The 18,704-nt window shown below is 39.3% G+C and overlaps 1 long non-coding RNA gene across 1 annotated transcript in view; it reads left to right on the forward strand.

The window, feature by feature from the left end:
- The first annotated feature begins 1,344 nt into the window (after positions 1–1,344).
- Positions 1,345–18,704, forward strand: part of LOC122928381 — a 36,071-nt gene continuing 18,711 nt past the window's right edge. Inside the window, exon 1 of the long non-coding RNA XR_006387879.1 lies at positions 1,345–2,369. This is a non-coding gene — a long non-coding RNA (uncharacterized LOC122928381). The remainder of the gene's footprint in view (positions 2,370–18,704) is intronic.

Here is an 18,704-nt window from a genome sequence, read left to right on the forward strand (position 1 = left end):
TACTACCGTATCCCCTGGAAGGTATTGGCTTCCTAAAATGTCCTGCAAAGGGGGGGGGGGAATTTAAAATAACCTTAGGCCCATACTGTTGTATAGGAACTGATTTGCTATATTGTCACTTAGGGTCTGGGATTTCGAGGCTGATTATTCTTGCAGATTTTGCACAGAAAGCCTCATGGATTAGCTCTGCATAAGGCAAATCCCTATGCGGATCCACGGCACATGAAACTAAGGATCCAGAACGGAAGCCCAGTGTCAGCTACAGATTTCATCTTTGGATTCGCTAGTAAATGCGGATCGGATTCTGAATAATCCTTAATACTTACTAATACATATATGCACACGTATGCACGTAACATATGCTACACAAACATGTATGAACACGTGGACATAAATGTGGATAGCTAGCCAGGCATAGATAGTGAGATTAGATAGATATGGCATAGACAGATGGATAGTTAGATAGATAGATATGGCATAGATAGATGGATAGTTAGATAGATAGATATGACATAGATAGATAGTATGGATAGTTAGATAGATAGATATGAGATAGATAGGTAGTATGGTATGGATAGTTAGATCGGTAGATATATAGATATGAGATAGATAGATAGTATGGTATGGATAGTTAGATAGATAGTTAGATAGGTAGATAGATATGAGATAGATAGTATGGTATGGATAGTTAGATAGCTAGATAGATAGATATGAGATAGATAGATAGTATGGTATGGATAGTTAGATAGCTAGATAGATAGATATGAGATAGATAGATAGTATGGTATGGATAGATAGATAGATAGTATGGTATGGATAGTTAGATAGTATGGTATGGATAGTTAGATAGTATGGTATGGATAGTTAGATAGGTAGATATGAGATAGATAGATATGGCGTAGACAGATGGATAGTTAGATAGATAGATAGATAGATAGATATTAGATAGATAGATAGATAGTATGGTATGGATAGTTAGATAGTATGGTATGGATAGTTAGATAGTATGGTATGGATAGTTAGATAGGTAGATATGAGATAGATAGATATGGCATAGACAGATGGATAGATAGATAAATAGATAGATAGATATTAGATAGATAGTATGGTATGGATAGTTAGATAGGTAGATAGATATGAGATGGATAGATATGGCATAGATAGATGCAATGACTTGTGTACCCGTATGTAAGCATACAATGGCACCCCAGTTCCCTTGGGCAACTCTCACCCTGTTAACACCCAGCTGACACGTAGATTTCCCCTATTCGGTTTTCTATTCGACTGGGTGCCCTGCCCCCCTTCTTTCTTTCTCCTGTCCCACAGTAACTCCCCTGCCTTCACTTTAAAACCATCTGCAAAAACTGAGCCGAAGCTGCTTGGCTCTTTTCGAGCTATGATCTTGGCACAGAGTCAAAAGCTGATAAGCACTTGGGCGACACAGCTCAACTGCTGGGCTGGAAAAAAAACCAGCTGCCATGATTGCAGTTTGATTGAGTGTGCTTACAGGAGGAAAAAATCAGGCTGCAGAAGAAAGCCTGCAAAATGCCAGAGGATTCTGCCGAAGATCCACCATGCTGGAAGAGAGAAAAGTGTCTGCCCTCCATTTTCTCCCCTCTCTTCACTGCCGAACTCATAACGCAGCCTTGCCTGCCCTCCCTCCCCCTGTATAACCTCAAACAAGCTGCAGAAATCATGCCAAATGTCACGTTGCTGGTTACCCAGAACATTTATTTTTTTTTTTTTAAATAAACGTCCCCTCCGTCCCTCGGTTTATAAAAAGCCAATGAGATAGTAACTACAAAAAAAAACACTTGAGGAAACCAGAGAGCGACTGTGAGAAGAGAACCCTCCTCGCTACCAGATATTAAAAAATGACACAAAAAGACCAGCAGCTCCTTAACCCTTCGTTTGTGCAAGCACTGCCTCCTCCTGCAGCAAAGATGTTACACTTTCTCAGAGATGGACGGCAAGCATGAGAGAAAGCGAGCGAGCGGGAGCGAGTGTATGACATTTTTTTCCCCTTCTTTCCCAAAGACCAACATTTGGCTTTTTCCATTTGTGGCAGATCACTGTACGGCTATTGTAAGGAGAACATCCTGCCTCTTTTGGCATCGGTTCCAAAGGCAGCTCAACTAAGTTCAGCAGAACAAACTTTTTTTTTTTTTTCTCTCTCTGCCGAAGAAGCAAGACAAAAAAAAAATTCCTGCAAGCTTTTCCCCAGGTTTTTCGCGTTCTATATTTTTTTCTCTTTGTGTTCTTTTCTCCCTTATTATACTTTTTTTTTAACTTCATTATTTTTTTTATACGTCAAGGAGTTAAAGCCAAATCTTAACCGAGATCCACAGAAGGGACTGAAAGAAACTAAGGTGGGGGTCTTTTTTTATCCTTTGTCAAAAAGATTAAAAAAATAAAAACCAAAAATAGGAGCAGTGGTGATTGATTATGGCTGCCTGATGTGCTGTGATCTTTCGGTATGTCTAGTCCAAAGCATTCTAACTGCACCTCTCGCATTTTCCATACCCCCCCCCCCACCCCCACCCCTTCTGTATAGACGCCTTTGCCTTGAATTCTCTCACTAACCTGTATCCCCATTTTTTTTCCTATTCATTCTAATGAAAACATCCGCCGGACTCTTCCTTTCCCTTCTTTACAGTGAGCTGTTTGCAGTCTTGATGGTACAAGCCAAAAAAACCCGAGAGGGAGGGTGGGGGGTGGCAATCAGACCTCTACCAGCTAATTCTCTCATAGCAACAGTACTTCTTGGTACGTCTGCTTTGGCATACATCAGCATTTCTACCCGGCCAAGTATCCCGTTGCGTCATCTCTCGCCATTTCTCTCAACCAATTGAATTCTCCCTGCTTTAATAAAAAAATATATACTTTTAACTTCATTGGTAAATTTGAAGGAGGGAAAAAAAAAAAGGGACTGGAGTTAGAGAGGGACTATTATACGTGCATTGGCTTGACTAAACTTTATGGGGCCTGTAGCTGTGTACTGAAAAAGAAGGAACAGGTTTGGTGGGTCAAGTATTTGCCTCTTTAAGTAGTTTTTTTTTATTTTTTATATATATTAACGATACTCGAGGCTCATATCTGACTATGTATAAAATGTATACACGCGATTATAATGGTGTCTGCAGTATTATCTACATAGCTATACGTATAAATAAGACAAGTAAAAGGATAGCCACAAGCTAAGTTGTATAAATAGATATATAATCTATACGGATACACATGTATAAGGCCGAATACAATATAAGACAACAGCAAAGAAAAAAAATTTAAGGGCTTAAAAATAGTCACATTCCCTTGTGGGCAGGATGTGGGGGACGCTGCGAGTAATCACTTCAAAATAGCTCAATGTGTTCAGCTTACAGCAAGGAGCTCAGATCCTGTGCTTATATGTAGCAGGTCTATTATATTAGTATTACGTGCACCTCATGGTTTACACCGTCACAGGGCCTACATGGTACGTAAGGCCACAGGAGAAAGGTACCCCTTTTAAAGGTACACCCTAGGCCTTTCCTTTCTTTCTTTGGAGTATTTTTCTTTACTATTGTTTTGAGCATTGTATTCATAGTTATCTAGTGGAATTGGGGACTGACGTCTAGTGCGGCGCTAATTTTAGAGAATACAAAAAAGATAGTGCGCTGATATTTATTACTATTATTATCATTATATTATCGGTTGTGTCAGGGACAGTAACATAAGCTCAAAATACACTATGCAATATCGGTATACCGTAGCTTATATAGGAAGGGATATACTAGTATGGGCACATGCAGGATAACGTACATTAGTCTGGCGAGCTGACATACAATTGGCTGGATGCCAGGAGCCAGGTAGCCAATGAGCACGCTGCCTAACTTTTAGATTGATTTCTATGGAAGTTCTTAGTACTGAGTCACATAAAAGTGTAACTGGCTTCTAATGGTAGTAACGTGTATGTTACCTTTTATTGAGCTATGCAGTGTGGTGCAGTATACAGGTAACAGCATAATGAAAGTAAAAGTGTGCAGTAATAGGATACCATAGAGCCTAAAATCTGTAGAATCTATATCAATCTAATCCACTTAAATGGTCTATCTATCTGTCTATCTTTCAGTCTGTCTATCTATCTATCTATCTATCTATCTATCTATCTATCTATCTATCTATCAGTCTGTCTATATATCTATCAGTCTATCTATCTATTCATTTATCTTGTATCTAACTATTTATCAGTCTGTCTATTGTCTATTTATCTATTAATTTATCTTCTATCTATCTATCAGTCTTTCTATCTATCTATCTATCTATCTATCTATCTATCAGTCTGTCTATATATTTATCTATTCATTTATCTTGTATCTATCTATCTATCTATCTATATATCTATCAGTCTGTCTGTCTATCATCTATCAGTCTATCTATCTATCTATTCATTTATCTTGTATCTATCTATCTAGCAGGAGCAGTCTGTCTGTCTGTCTATCTATTTATCTATCTATTCATTTATCTTGTATCTATCTATCTATCTATCTATCTATCTATCTATCTATCAGTCTGTCTGTCTGTCTATCTATCTATTCATTTATCTTGTATCTATCTATCTAGCAGTCTGTCTGTCTATCTATCTATCTATTTATCTATCTATTCATTTATCTTGTATCTATCTATCTAGCAGTCTGTCTGTCTATCTATCTATCTATCTATCTATTTATCTATCTATTCATTTATCTCGTATCTATCTCACTTATTTCCCACACCAGACAATGACTATCCAATCTAAAAAGAATATCCCTAGAGATTCTAACTCTAATTGAAATAACCTTACAGCTAGCATGTCGAAAATGGCCATTAAATACAATAGACGATCGAATAAGTGGAATTGATGACAGTGGTTACTAGTTTAACCCTTTTCTCGCCAGAGTGTAGTGACTTGGCTATTCTGTAAAAGCAAGCACATGGATCACTCAGCATTTTTGTAACTGTGTCTGGTACAGCCGTGCTTACAGCATAGAAGAATATGATCTGGTCAGTCTAATAGATTATTCGACTAAAATACAGGTCATGTACACCACTAATACCATTATAAAGATCAAATGCTAATAATTACATATAGAGAGAGAGAGAGCAAGACAGATAGACAGATAGATACAGTAGATAGATAGTAGAACATAGAGCTATATGAGCATGATATAGATAGATAGATAGATAGATAGATAGATAGATAAATAGATAGACAGACATAAAGTCAGATAGATAGAACATAGACAGACAGACAAACTAGATCCCTTCTAAAACAAATGTGTCTCTGTATCTGGCTTTAGTCCACGCATTGTCAGTATCCAGACGCCATTTTACAGCTTTCTAAAGTCCGACATTTTGTTTCCCAAGTTTTACCTGGTACAATACAATGAACAAACGAGGGGTATATATACTGTATACCGGTATATGAATTCTATTTAAAAACCGCCCATGCACAATGCCTGTGTACTTCATACAGTGCGCATCAATACCCTGAATTTTTGTACATTTTTGTATTGTAATTTCCGTCTTTCTGAGAAACAATATTCGAGGTTATTAACCACTTAAAGATTGACTCTAACCTCGAGCTCTATCGAGCTGAAATAAACGGGGTCTGTGTTGAAAAGGGTTTGAGCTGTAAAGTCAGTAAAATATAAAAGCTGATAATTCAGCATGATTTGATGTATTATTAGTTCATAGTAGTCTGATCAAGAAATCTCTTATTTTATATCAAACAACCAGAATAATGAGATAATGCTTTGATACGTATATCTGTATTGCTTAGTGCTTCTAACCTGACAGATACAAGGTGTACTTTAAAAAAAGATAGCTACGGTATATATGCAAATAGATATGAGAAGGAAATAAACTCTAAATGGAAGATGGATTTAATATAAATATATTGATGGGGATAGACTATACATAGATATGTAGATAAAAAATATATATACAGGTACATAGAAGATAGACGATAGGTAGGTAGATCTAAAATAGTTTATATATATATATATATATATATATATATATATATATATTCAGTTTGTACACTATATATATAAAATGAGCAGATAAATATATATATTATAGAATATGATGCAATATATGTGTCGCTTACACAATGTTGCAGTATTACACTTCCAAATAATACCAAATGCAATACTTATAAAAAGCGAGATAGATGGCACGGACATACGACAAAACCGAACAATAAAGAACGTACTGACCACACGATATAAAAAGTTCTACTGGCGCTAATGCAAACAATAGACGGGACCATATTCTGCTGCATCTGCAGTGCTCTCAGGTGCTCTCCTATCTACCCACCTGCAGTTGACACAAGCCTCTGCTGGTATTCTTTCTTCCTGATCAATTCCTGACTTGTAATGAGGCAGTACGAGGAATAATTACTGGATATAGTGACACCATTCCACAGCTAATCAGTTATCGGCAGATTTAATAATGCTCCAAATAACAGCAGGCAAACATTTCTAATGGCATGCACCTACTTTACCTAGCAAGCTTTCCACTGTAAGTCTGTTCTTTTTCGTTTATGGCTGTTTGGCACCGCATTTGTACGTGGCAAACACTACCTGTCTCAAGTACAATTAACCCATAAGCTGTCATTGGATTATATTAGCAGGTAAATTTGTTTCAAACCTACTAGGCCATTGTAACTCTTCACAGTGCACAAAAATGGGGTTGACGTGTGTGTGTGTGTGATATATATATATATATATATATATATATACACATATATATCACATACATACATATACATGCACTGTCAAGTGTCAAATAGCTCAAATGTTGTGTTTTTAATATTAATATCTAGAAATAATGTATAAATAATGTATAACAATATATATTAAAAAAAATATATAATTTATGAAATTTTTTTTTTTTTTAACCTGTTGCAAACAACAACTAATTATGATGCGGAAAGTACCGAGTGTAGCCTGTTGCCTTAAGCAATTATGAAGTAGCATCAGTGTGTAAAAGCCTAAGAAAGCAAAAGACAAAAACAAAACAAAATACAACAATCATAAAATTGTATGTAAGTGTTGCCTTCTGCAGTTGAAAATTATTGACGGCCTGGAAGTAACCTAAGAAGGAAACACATTTTAAAGTAAAAAAAGAAACTAGTCTGGCCTGCTGCCTTATGTAACTGAGAAGCGATGAAACAAATAAAGTTGAAAAGTAAAAAAATTATGTAATTGGACTCTATTGTCATAAAAAGAATTAAAGGTGATTTAATTTTTTTTATAAAAAGTGATTGAAAATTCATATACACTCCACAAGGTATCATTAAAAACTACAGACCGCCCCGCAGAAAGCAGCCTTTCACACAGCTCTGTAGACATAACCCCAAAAAAACTTTGGGAGTCAGAAAATGGCAATGCAAAGAAAAAAAAAAATTTTTTGCAGAGTTTTTTTTGTCAGTATTAAAACACAAGAAAGCCTGTATAAATGTGGTATTGCTGTAACTGTGCTGTCCCAGAGAATGATGCTAACAGGTCAGTTTTCCGCATAGGGAACACCATAAAAAGGAAACCCATAAAACTATGGTAGAATAAATAAAAAATTCAAATTTCAACCCATTTGGAATTTTTTTTACAACTTCCCGCTACATTGTATGCAACATTAAATTGCACGTGCAACTCGTCACCTAAAAAACAAGACTTCATACAGCCTTCATCTGAATGCAACAATAAAGTTATGGCTCTGGGAAGGCAGGGAGTACAAAAATGAAAAAAAGCAAAAATGGAAAATATCATGGTTCTGAAGGGGTTAAAGCCATATGTTACAAATAGGTAAAAAAAAAAAAAAAAAAACTTTGCCAGCTTATAGACATTGTTCTGTCATTTAAGAACTGTTCTCACACGCTACACAACAGTGATGGAGAGATTTACGAGGCTTCTGCAGATGGGTGCACACTGCCAAATTTTTACTGGGGTATCCACAACATTTTATGGGGGCCCTCTTTTGTCTGTCCGCACCGGAGCCGCAATTTTATCAGCTTCTTTGTAAGGGGAAGGCATTTTTAAACCAGCAACGACGCTGCCAATTTAAAAATTTCATGGTTGGTTTTCAAAAGAAATTCTTGTTGACCTACTTTAGCAGCTTTTCTCAGCCCTATGAGAGATGTAAGGATGTTTTCTTCCATTCCTCTTCCCTTTGACAAGGTTTTTTTTTTCTTTTCATTCCTTGTATAAAGAAGTCCTCTGATGGCGGTGAGCTTGTTCGTTTGCATCGGTGGAATTACAATTTGGATACACAACAAAATCACCTACCTCTTAAATAACTAATCATTTGTTTGAATAGAAAATGTTATCGTAGAGTCAAATTAAAGATTTTAAAAAGAAAAAAATGGAGGCACATTTATAGAATATTTTTTTTTTTTATACTGTGTTCTAGAAAATGGCACATATCTAGAGGACTTGTTTTTTTCCCTTTCTGTCAGTGGGCAGCAGCTTGTCACATTTGGCCACTGGGTATTTGCATCTCCCAGGTGTTCAACTCTTGCTAACCTCTTCCACCACTGGAGTAGAAAATCGTCCCTCACACAAAGCCCCAATGATTCCACAAATCACTAGCACCATGGTGTCTAGACAGAGATATAGCTATATGAACTATATAGACACCTACACATTGAACCTACAGGAGCTTTTATCCCGTTCTAATTCTATAGGCATTATTATGGAGTTGGTCCTCCCTTTGCAATTAAACAGCTTCCACTCTTCTGGAAAGACTTTCTACAAAATTCTGGAGTGAGACAGCAGGAATTTTTAGCTATTCATCCAGAAGTGCATTTGAGGTCAGACACTCTTGGACGAGAAGGCTTGGCTCAAAGTCTCGGTTCTATTCCATCTCAAAATTGTTCAATATTGTTGAGGTTGGGGATCATGTGCGTTAACATGCGTTAATTGGACTTGCTTTGTCCACTGGGGCATACTCATGGTGGAAAAGAAAAGGGCCTTCCCCAAACTATTCTCACAAGGCTGGACGCATACAGTTGTCTATGCTGAAGCCTTAAAGGGGCTTTCTGAGATATTTTTATTTTTTTACTCATGACACTCTGATCAGTGGATGTCCCCTGTTTTAAGATGGCAACGGCGCTTCTGTGAGCACCGCCGCCTTCTTGCAGCTTACCAAGAACAGCGCGGTACATTGTATAGCAACTGTGCTTGGTATCACAGCTCAGCCCTATTCACTTCAATGAAACTTAGCTGCTCCTAGGCCATGTGACCAATGAACATGGGGTCACCTGGCCTAGGCAAAGCTGGAGAAAGTTGCGGTGCTATTGCGAGTGCCACTGCCTTCTCAATCAGCTGATCGGCAGAGGCCCTGTGTGTCAGACCCCCACTGATCAGATAGTCGGGAAAACCTCTTTAAGGTTTCCCTTCACTGGAACTAAGGGCCCTAGGCCAACCCCTGAAAACAACCTTATTATCCCTCCTTCTCAAAACTTTATAGCTGGCACAATTCAGTCAGGCAGGTAATGTTCCCCCCGGCATTCACCAAACCCAGACTGCCAGACAGAGAAATATGATTCATTACTCAAGAGAACATATTTCCACTGCTCCAGAGTCTAGTGGTGGCATGCTTTACACCACTCCATCTGGGGAAACCCATGCCATGAAGCTCCCAGCACACAGTTTTGTGCTGATGTTCATGCCAGAGGAGGTTTGGAGTCATGCACAGTCAGCTTTGTGTTGGTGACTTACGCACTGTGCGTCAGAACACTCGGTGACCCTGCTCTGTAACTTTACGTGGTCTTCACTTCGTGGTTGACTTGCTGGGGTTCCTAAATGCTTACACTTTGAAATAATACCACTCACAGTTGATGGTGGAATATCTAGGAGGGAATAAATAGGAGCTGAATGAAACACCTAAATTAAGTGATTAAGAGGTGTGTCCCGATACTTTTGTCCTAATGGTGTATTTGTATGAATTTAAAAGGAGAGATGAATGAAAGGTGTCTGAACCTCTTCTCTATGAAATCACTATAACGGCACTGAAAGAAGGAAGAGAGCAGGGAAGCTATTGAGCATGTTAGTCCACCATTGAATAGAGGAAAAGGTGGGGAGCGACCAAGGAAGAAAATGTAATGTACAAACTTACAATATTTTTATTACATGTATATTGAAAAAATACTTCATATGGAATGTCCTCTTCATTGAATAATAATGCATTTTGTGGGATAACCTGTTTAAGGAAGACAACTGTGTGGTAGAAGCCAAAACAGCTCAGGGCAGTCCTACACTAAAAGGATAATATAGCTGCAGCAAATTTACAACGTGTGCATCATATTGTATCCCATAATGAGACTAAAAGTAGCATTCTGCGTTGTAGTCCGCTCTCACCAAGTCTGCGAAAAGGAGGTGTTTTGAGGGCAGAGCAAGGGCGAGGCCATCATCCCCTGCAAAATCATCATTATTTTTGCCAGAATCTGGTTTAAATAATGATTGGAGATCCAGAGGAAGAAGGTAATTTAAGACTGCACCTTGTCATAAATTACATGCCTCCTCCAGAAGTGTAGGTCTTGTCAAGGCCGCAGTAGCACACACCAGCCTTGAAAAAGCAGGGCCATGGTTCTAGAGGGCAGGTAAGTCATCATTTTAGGTCCCAAACAAATACAAAACATTTTTGTTCTGCTCTAAAAGATAACTATTGAAGTGAAGAGTTAAACAGTTCACATATCACGCCTGTGCTGCTGCTCCAATTATTGATGCAAGCACAGAGGCTCTTCTTCCGCTACAGGAGCAGCGACTGCACGTGCGTCACTGCACTTCCAGGTAGTGGTGCGTGACAATTCGTTGCTACAGTAGCGGACTTTTAGCAGTGGCACAGGTGCAAGATTGTCAGGACTGGCTGAAATGTCCGGCCCTGCCAATCAAGCATTAGGGGGAGTATCCTCAACTTTGGGAACACCCTGTGACAGGTGCAGAACTCTGCTTCATGAGATGAATTGATTCTTATGAATCAATTCTCTCATCTCTAGTCTCAACCTCTACGATAAATTAGGGATTTATTTTATGGGACCAGAAAATAACCAGATCACATTATCTACTTGGGCAAAGGAATTGGCAGAACTTGTCATATCTATTTTACTCATAATCATCAATCTCTAATCATCTAATGCCAGAGATGCACAAGCTCTGCACAAGTAACCTGTCTATAAATGTATTCTTATGGGCTCTATGGTAAACGTTCATTAAGGGATAGTAAAAAGACTCTTAAAGGGATTCTCTGCTTTGGACAATTCAATTTTGATAAATGGATCCCTCAACAATAACCTGATTAAAACATATCACACTGCTTGGGCCTCCAGCAATTAGTTTTAGGGTACATTCACACGACCATATTTTGTATTTTTTGCGGTCCGAAAAATACGCGTGGTGTCCGAATTGCATTCATTATTTTTTACGGACCCATTGACTTCTCCGCGTTGCAGACAAGTATAGGACATGTTCTATCTTTTGCAGAACTGATAAATAGATGCAGAAAGCACACAGATCGCAAAATATATATGTTAGTATGCATCCTTAATATGTAATGAAACTGGGCAGTTATTCATCTGCCCTGCAGCGCCATCACAGGAGAAAAGAAGCATTACCCAGATCCCACTGAAGTCAACAGACAGTCCATGTGCGAGGTCCTCCTGAGTGAGAGACCTTTTTTGTAGCTGCTTTCTGCTCTGGCTAATAAATAAAAGGTTCCCTCAATTATCTCAGCCTTCCCTAATTAGCATCTGAGAAAATTTGTTTTCTGATCCAGACAACCCATTTACAGTGATTATACCTTCATGCAGGGGAAGCAGCCATTTTCAACTTTTTGCAATTTAGTAAACACTTGAGTAGGTACTATTACCTCAAGATAAAGTAGTGAACATGCCTGCAGACATGTTTTTGAACTTGCTAACTATCCTAAAGACCACCTCTCTCTCAGCTAAGGATACTATCACACTAGCGTTTTTCTTTTCCGGCATAGAGTTCCGTCCTAGGGGCTCTATACCGGAAAAGAACTGATCAGTTTTATCCCCATGCATTCTGAATGGAGAGCAATCAGGATGTCTTCAGTTCAGTCTTTTTGACTGTTCAGGACGGAGATAATACCGCAGCATGCTGCGGTTTTATCTCCGGCCCAAAAAACACTTGCCTGAACACTTTTCCATAGGAATGTATTATATTATACAGCATTCAAAATACCGCAATGCCAGATCCGTCCTTCCGATCTGCGCATGCGCAGACCGAAGAAAATGTGAAAAATATATTTTGGATCCGTTTTTCCGGATGACACCGGAGAGACTGATTTGGCATTTCAATGCATTTGTAAGATGGATCAGGATCCTGATCAGTCTTACAAATGCCATCAGTTGGCATGCGTTTTGCCGGATCACTTTGCCGCAAGTGTGGAAGTACTCTAAAGCCTGTATTACACTGCATGATTTTTTTGGCGGATAATCGCTAACGAGCATTTGCATTAACGGTCGTTAGCGATCATCTTGTAGTGTAATACTGCTGCCGATGAACGAGCAAACGATCATTGCTCGATCATCGGGCAATCCAAATCTTTCGACATGCTTAAAAATTATCGTTTGCAGGCGGCAGATCGTGGTGTCTAATAACAATCTACCACTGGCCAACCAATATACAGCATGGGGACAAGCGATGGCACAGCGATCACTTCTTCCCATGCTGCGGAGCATGTAATAGCAATCATTTGGCTGTGTAATACAGAATTACAGAATAATTGGGCAGCACAGATATTGGTAGTATATGCGTTGTATCCATTAGTTTCGGTCATTCTGTTTGAATTTTGTATACAACAAATACCTATTTACGTGTACCATTTTAGGCTATATTCACACACGACTGTATGAATGAGTCCCCATCCGTTCTTCAATCTTGGCAATTGTAGAAAAGAATAGGCATTTTCTGTGATAGCGGCGGCATGTGCTGTCCGCAAATTGCAGAACGCACATGGGGCGGTATCCGTGTTTTGCGGATCCACAGTTTGCAGATCTGCAAAACACAATGTTCGTGTAATGTAGCCTTAGACTGCGGACTACATTTTAAAGTACTTATTACACTTTTGATCTCCTATTCCTATCTTTTCATATTAGTAGAGTTTAGTGGATTTTATTTAACTTTTTAAAATTTTATGTCATAGACAACTGTTTTTCAACTGATTATTATATTACATGTTTGAAATTCAATGCACAGATAGGGATGGTTTTATTGTGAATATTGTCAGTGCTGAAAAATTGCCATACAAAGGACAAACCTTGTCATGATGTCTGAAGTAAGAACAGATGGAATATATGTAAAAATACAAGAAAAAGAATTGGATCGCACATCCTCAATACTATGCTTTTATCTAACTGCTTCTAAGCATAATTAACATCGCTTCTCAGCGTAATTTATCGTATACCTACCCCTATGCTGCATGCTGTACATGAGGCATTAGTATACAATTTGATCAAAAAGCATAGGCCCACTCACCGCGACAAGGTTGCCTCTTTGAATGGGACCCTATTCTAAATTTGGCGCAGCACTGCACGGCAACCACTGGTGCCGCAGCACCACCCCAGCAGGCAGCGGGACCCAGCAGTCAAACAGCGCCCCTGCTGTCTAACAAAGCCACCCTGGCACTGGGCCCCACCAACCCACCAGGACAGCACCAAAGCAACAATGGCTGCCGTGCAGTACTGCACCATGTGAACAGGTGTGTAACTCACCCCATCACACACTCTCACCATGTGAGCAGGTGTGGAACTCACCCTATCACATACTCTCAGGAACTCCAACTGAGAGGTAGGAATTTATCCCCTTGGGCTTCTTTCACACGGGCGTCATGTTTTAGGGCCGGATAAGATGCGGGTGTGTTGCTGGAAAATGCACAATTTTTCCGCGTGAGTGCAAAACATTGTAATGCGTGAGTGAGAAAAATCGGCATGTTTGGTACCCAGATCTGAACCCGGACTTCTTCACAGAAGTTCGGGTTTGGGTTAGGTATTGTGTAGATTTTATTATTTTCCCTATAATAGCATTCTTAATACAGAATGCATAATTAAATAGGGCTGTAGGGGTTAAAAAAATAATAATAATAATTTAACTCACCTTAATCCACTTGTTCGCGCAGCCCGGCTTCTCTTTTGTCTTCATCTTTGCTATGCACAGGAATAGGACCTTTGATGACGTGACTGAAGTCATCACATGGTCCATCACATGATCTTTTACCATGGTGATGGATCATGTGACCGACCATGTGATGAGCGCAGTGACGTCACCACAGGTCCTTTCCCTGTGCACAGCAAAGATGAAGACAGAAGAGAAGCCGGGCTGCGCGAGCAAGTGGATTAAGGTGAGTTAAATTTTTTTTTTTTTTAACCCCTCCAGCCCTATTGTACTATGGATTCTGTATTAATAATGCTATTATTTTCACTTATAACCATGTTAAAGGGAAAATAATAATCGGATCCCCATCCCGATAGTCTCCTAGCAACCGTGTGTGAAAATCGCACCGCATCTGCAAATGCTTGCAATTTTCACGCAGCCCCATTAACTTCTATGGGGCCTGCGTTGCGTGGAAAGCGCACAAAGAGGAACATGCTGCGATTTTCACGCAACGCTCAAGTGATGCGTGAAAATCACTGCTCGTCTGCACAGCCCCATAGAAATGAATGGGACCGGATTCAGTGCGGGTGCAATGCGTTCACCTCACGCATTGCACCCGCGCGGAAATCTCGCCCGTGTGAAAGGGGCCTTATGCAGACTCCTGCTAATTAAAAGCACCTGGGCCGAATGTGGAGGAGTGCTGATACCATGAGGGAAAAGAGCGTAGACTCTACAATACATGTAAAAATACAAGAAAAATGTTTATATGTATTGCAGAATCTATGCTCTTTTCCCTCCTGGTATCAGCACTCCTCCCCATTCGGCCCAGGTGCTTTTAATTAGCAGGAGTCTGCATAAGGGTATATATTCCTACCTCTCAGTTGAAGTTCCTGAGAGTATGTGATAGGGTGAGTACCATACCTGTTCACATGGTGAGAGTATGTGATGGGGTGAGTTCCACACTTGTTCACATAGTGCAGTACTGCACGGCGGCCATTGTTGCTTTGGTGCTGTCCTGGTGGGTTGGTGGGGCCCAGAGCCAGGGTGGCTTTATTAGACAGCGGGGGCGCTGTTTGACTGCTGGGGTGGTGCTGCAGCATCAGTGGTCGCCGTGCAGTGCTGCACCAAATTTAGAATAGGGTGCCATTCAAGGAGGCAACCTTGTCGTGGTGAGTGGGCCTATGCTTTTTAATCAAATTGTATACTAATGCCTCATGTACAGCATGCAGCATAGGGGTAGGTATACGATAAATTAACCTGAGTAGCGATGTTAATTATGCTGAGAAGCAGTGAGATAAAAGCATAGTATTGAAGATGTGCAATCCAGTTCTTTTTCTTGTATTTTTACATACAGATGGAATATATACAGGTCATCTGTGGAATATTACAATTAGGGTTGGTTATGTGACAAAGGCTTGATGTCACGCGTGAGAAAAAGGTGATTATGGCAAAATAGTATTACAGAAACATTTTTATTTTGTGTGTAAACGTATCAGATACATTTTATTAGCTGTTGTTTATTCGTTTTTTCCCAACTGGTCATTTCTTTCAGGTCATTGCTGACTAAAATTAACCTCCAGGGCATGCAACATGGGTTTTTCCATTTTTGAATCTGAGGATGTTCACCTATTTTTAGTCAGATATCGGCCAAGTGTTCTTTGATTGATTGTCTATCACTTATCTGGTTTCTGTCTCATGTCTTCAGTCATCTTAAGGGTCCATTCACACGTCCGTTTTTTCTTTCCTGATCTGTTCCGTTTTTTGCGGAACAGATCAGGACCAGATCAGGACTGTGTCACCCACTCAAGCCCCTGTGTCTCTTAGGCTCCAGACACTTGGCTAAATAACCACCATCCTTTTCTGTGCAATGTTGCCAAAGAACAGTTCCCACAGGCCATGATGTAACCATCATGCTTAAAGCCTCATTGTGAACAGTGCATATCACAGTTTCCTGGCTGTCGCCTCCTCAGAGTGTGATTCCTGTACTTCCGTTGTTCCGTTCCGCATGTCCGTTTAAATATAAAACATGTCCAATTATGTTCCTGAAAAATCGGATCCTAGTACAATGCAAAGTCAATGGTTCCGCAAAAAACGGAAGACATTCGGATGTCATTCCGTATGTCTTCCGTTTTTTGCGGAATCTGTTCCTGGAAACACATAGCAAATTTTTTTATTTATTTTTTTCATTTTTTTTTCAAAGAAATCCAAACAACTTTATTTGATTATTGAAGTGTATACATGTTTCCGTTTTTTGCGGATCCGCAAAAAACGGATGACATACGGAAACATTTTCAGGAACAACGGATCCACAAAAAAACGGACCGAAATTCGGATTATAGAAAAATACTGACGTGTGAATGTAGCCCAACCCTGGTCATCCCTTTAGAACTGTTTTAAACCATTTATAATATAGAAAGATGGAAAAAATTCAACAGTGAGTAGCCAAAATTAAACTTTCCCTGGGCTCTACTAAAACACATGGCAATAAAGCTATTAAGGATTTCAGTGGTAAACTTTTTGTTTTTGTCCAGTAGAGTGGGTTCCTCAGAATCAGGAGTTCCAGTTCACGTTCCTTTTACAGAGTTAAGTATAAAGGAACTATGATTGATAATTGCTTTTCTACAAAGTAATCAGTTTTCCATTCAGCATGGAGGCAACTATTACCACAGTAGATAGTTGGCTGACTATATGACTTAATAAGACTTACAGTTTGTCCAGGAATAAATAATTTCTAACAGGTGGTGGCAGCCTGCCTCCCTTACTGAAAGGATCATTCTTACCTGTTTCCCTGCTGCTCTGGTCCTCCGTACTGACTCCCACATCTCCATCTTTCAGCCTGGACTTTGTTTTCTTCTTCTTCAGCATGGCATGGTCACCTGATGTTCTTCAACAGTGGTGACATGTCTCTTGCGGAAGCCAAAAAGTTCAATCTTGGTTTCATCAGACCAGGGAATCTTGTTACTCACAGCTAAAATAGTCTTTTAGGTGATTATTTGCAAACCTTTATATATATATATATATATATATATATATTTATTTTTTACTCAGGAGAGGCTTATTTCTGGCCACTCTGCTATAAATTCCATATTGGTGGAATGCTACAGTGATGGCTGACCTTATGGGAGTTTCTCCCATCTTCACAATAGATCTGTGGAATTCAGGCAGAGTGACCATTGGATTCTTGGTCACCTGTCTTGCCAAGGCCCTTCTTCCCTGATTACTTAGTTTGGTGGGGTCGCAGCTCTTGGAAAAGTCCTGGTTGTTCCAACCCTCTTCCATTTTAGAATTATGGAGGCCACTGCGCTCTTTGGAGCTTTCAGTGCAGGAGAATTTTTTTCTATCCTTTTCCAAATATGTACCTGCACACAATCCTATCTCTGATCTCTACTGGCAATTTTTTTCCTCCTCATGGCTTTGCTTTTGCTCTGATTTGCATTGTCAGATGGGAGACTTCATATAGACAGGTGTGTATTTCAAAATCATGTCCAATCAACTAAATTTGCTGCAGGTGAACTCGAATCAAGGCGTATAAACATCTCAAAAAAAGACGAAGAGAAATAGGAGGCCCCCAGTGGTAAATTTCCAGTGTCACAGAAAAAGGTCTGAATACTTACAGTGAAATTCAAAAGTTTTGGCAAGCCTGGTCAAAATTACTGTTACTGTAACAGTTAAGCAATTTGAGGATCAAATGATATCCAAAAGGCATACAATTAAAGATGAAACAACTTTTTAAGCAATATCAGTGAATTATTTTGGTTTTGTACAATTTTGGAGTGAAAAAAAGGAAAGGAGTACCTTGCAAAAGTATGGGAACTCAAGGAGATTTTAGCACTCGGATAAGTTGGACCAAGATCTCAGACCTTGAATGGCCTGTTAAGGGTTAAGACTTGTTTATAATCATTGTTAGGAAAGGCCAGGCAATGCAAATTTCAAAGCTTTATAAATACTCAGACTCCTCTTACCTTGTCCCAAAAACAGCAGCCATTGGTTCTTCTAACCAGTTGCCTAACACTCTGAAAATAAAAATAGTTGAGTCCCAAAAAGCAGGAGTAGGCTATAGGAAGATAGCAAAACCTTTTTTAGGTTGTCATTTCCTCAGTTCGAAATACTCCTAAGAAATGTCAATTACCGGAACAGTGGAGGTCAAGAGAATGTCTGAAAAATTTCACAGACAGCTGTTTGTTGGATTGCTAGAAAGGCAAATAAGAACCCCCAATTGACTAAATTGACTACAAAAGACCTTCAGGAAGATTTGCAGACTCTGGAGTTGTGGTACACTGTTGTACTGTTTAGCGCCACCTCCACAAATCCACAAATATTGTCTTCATGGAAGAGTCACCAGAAGAAAACCTCTCCTGCATCCTCACCACAAAATTCGGTGTCAGAAGCTTGCAAAAGAATATCTAAAGAAGCCTTATGCATTTTGGAAACAAGTCCTGTGGACCGATGAGGTTGAAATGGAACTCTTTGGCCACAATGAGCAAAGGTATGTTTGGAAAAAAAGGGTACATAGTTTAGTGAAAAGAATACAGAACACAGAATAAAATAAAACAGAATAGAATAAACATTTCT

This window comes from Bufo gargarizans, chromosome 2 (assembly GCF_014858855.1).
Source record: "Bufo gargarizans isolate SCDJY-AF-19 chromosome 2, ASM1485885v1, whole genome shotgun sequence".
NCBI classification, from domain to species: domain Eukaryota; kingdom Metazoa; phylum Chordata; class Amphibia; order Anura; family Bufonidae; genus Bufo; species Bufo gargarizans.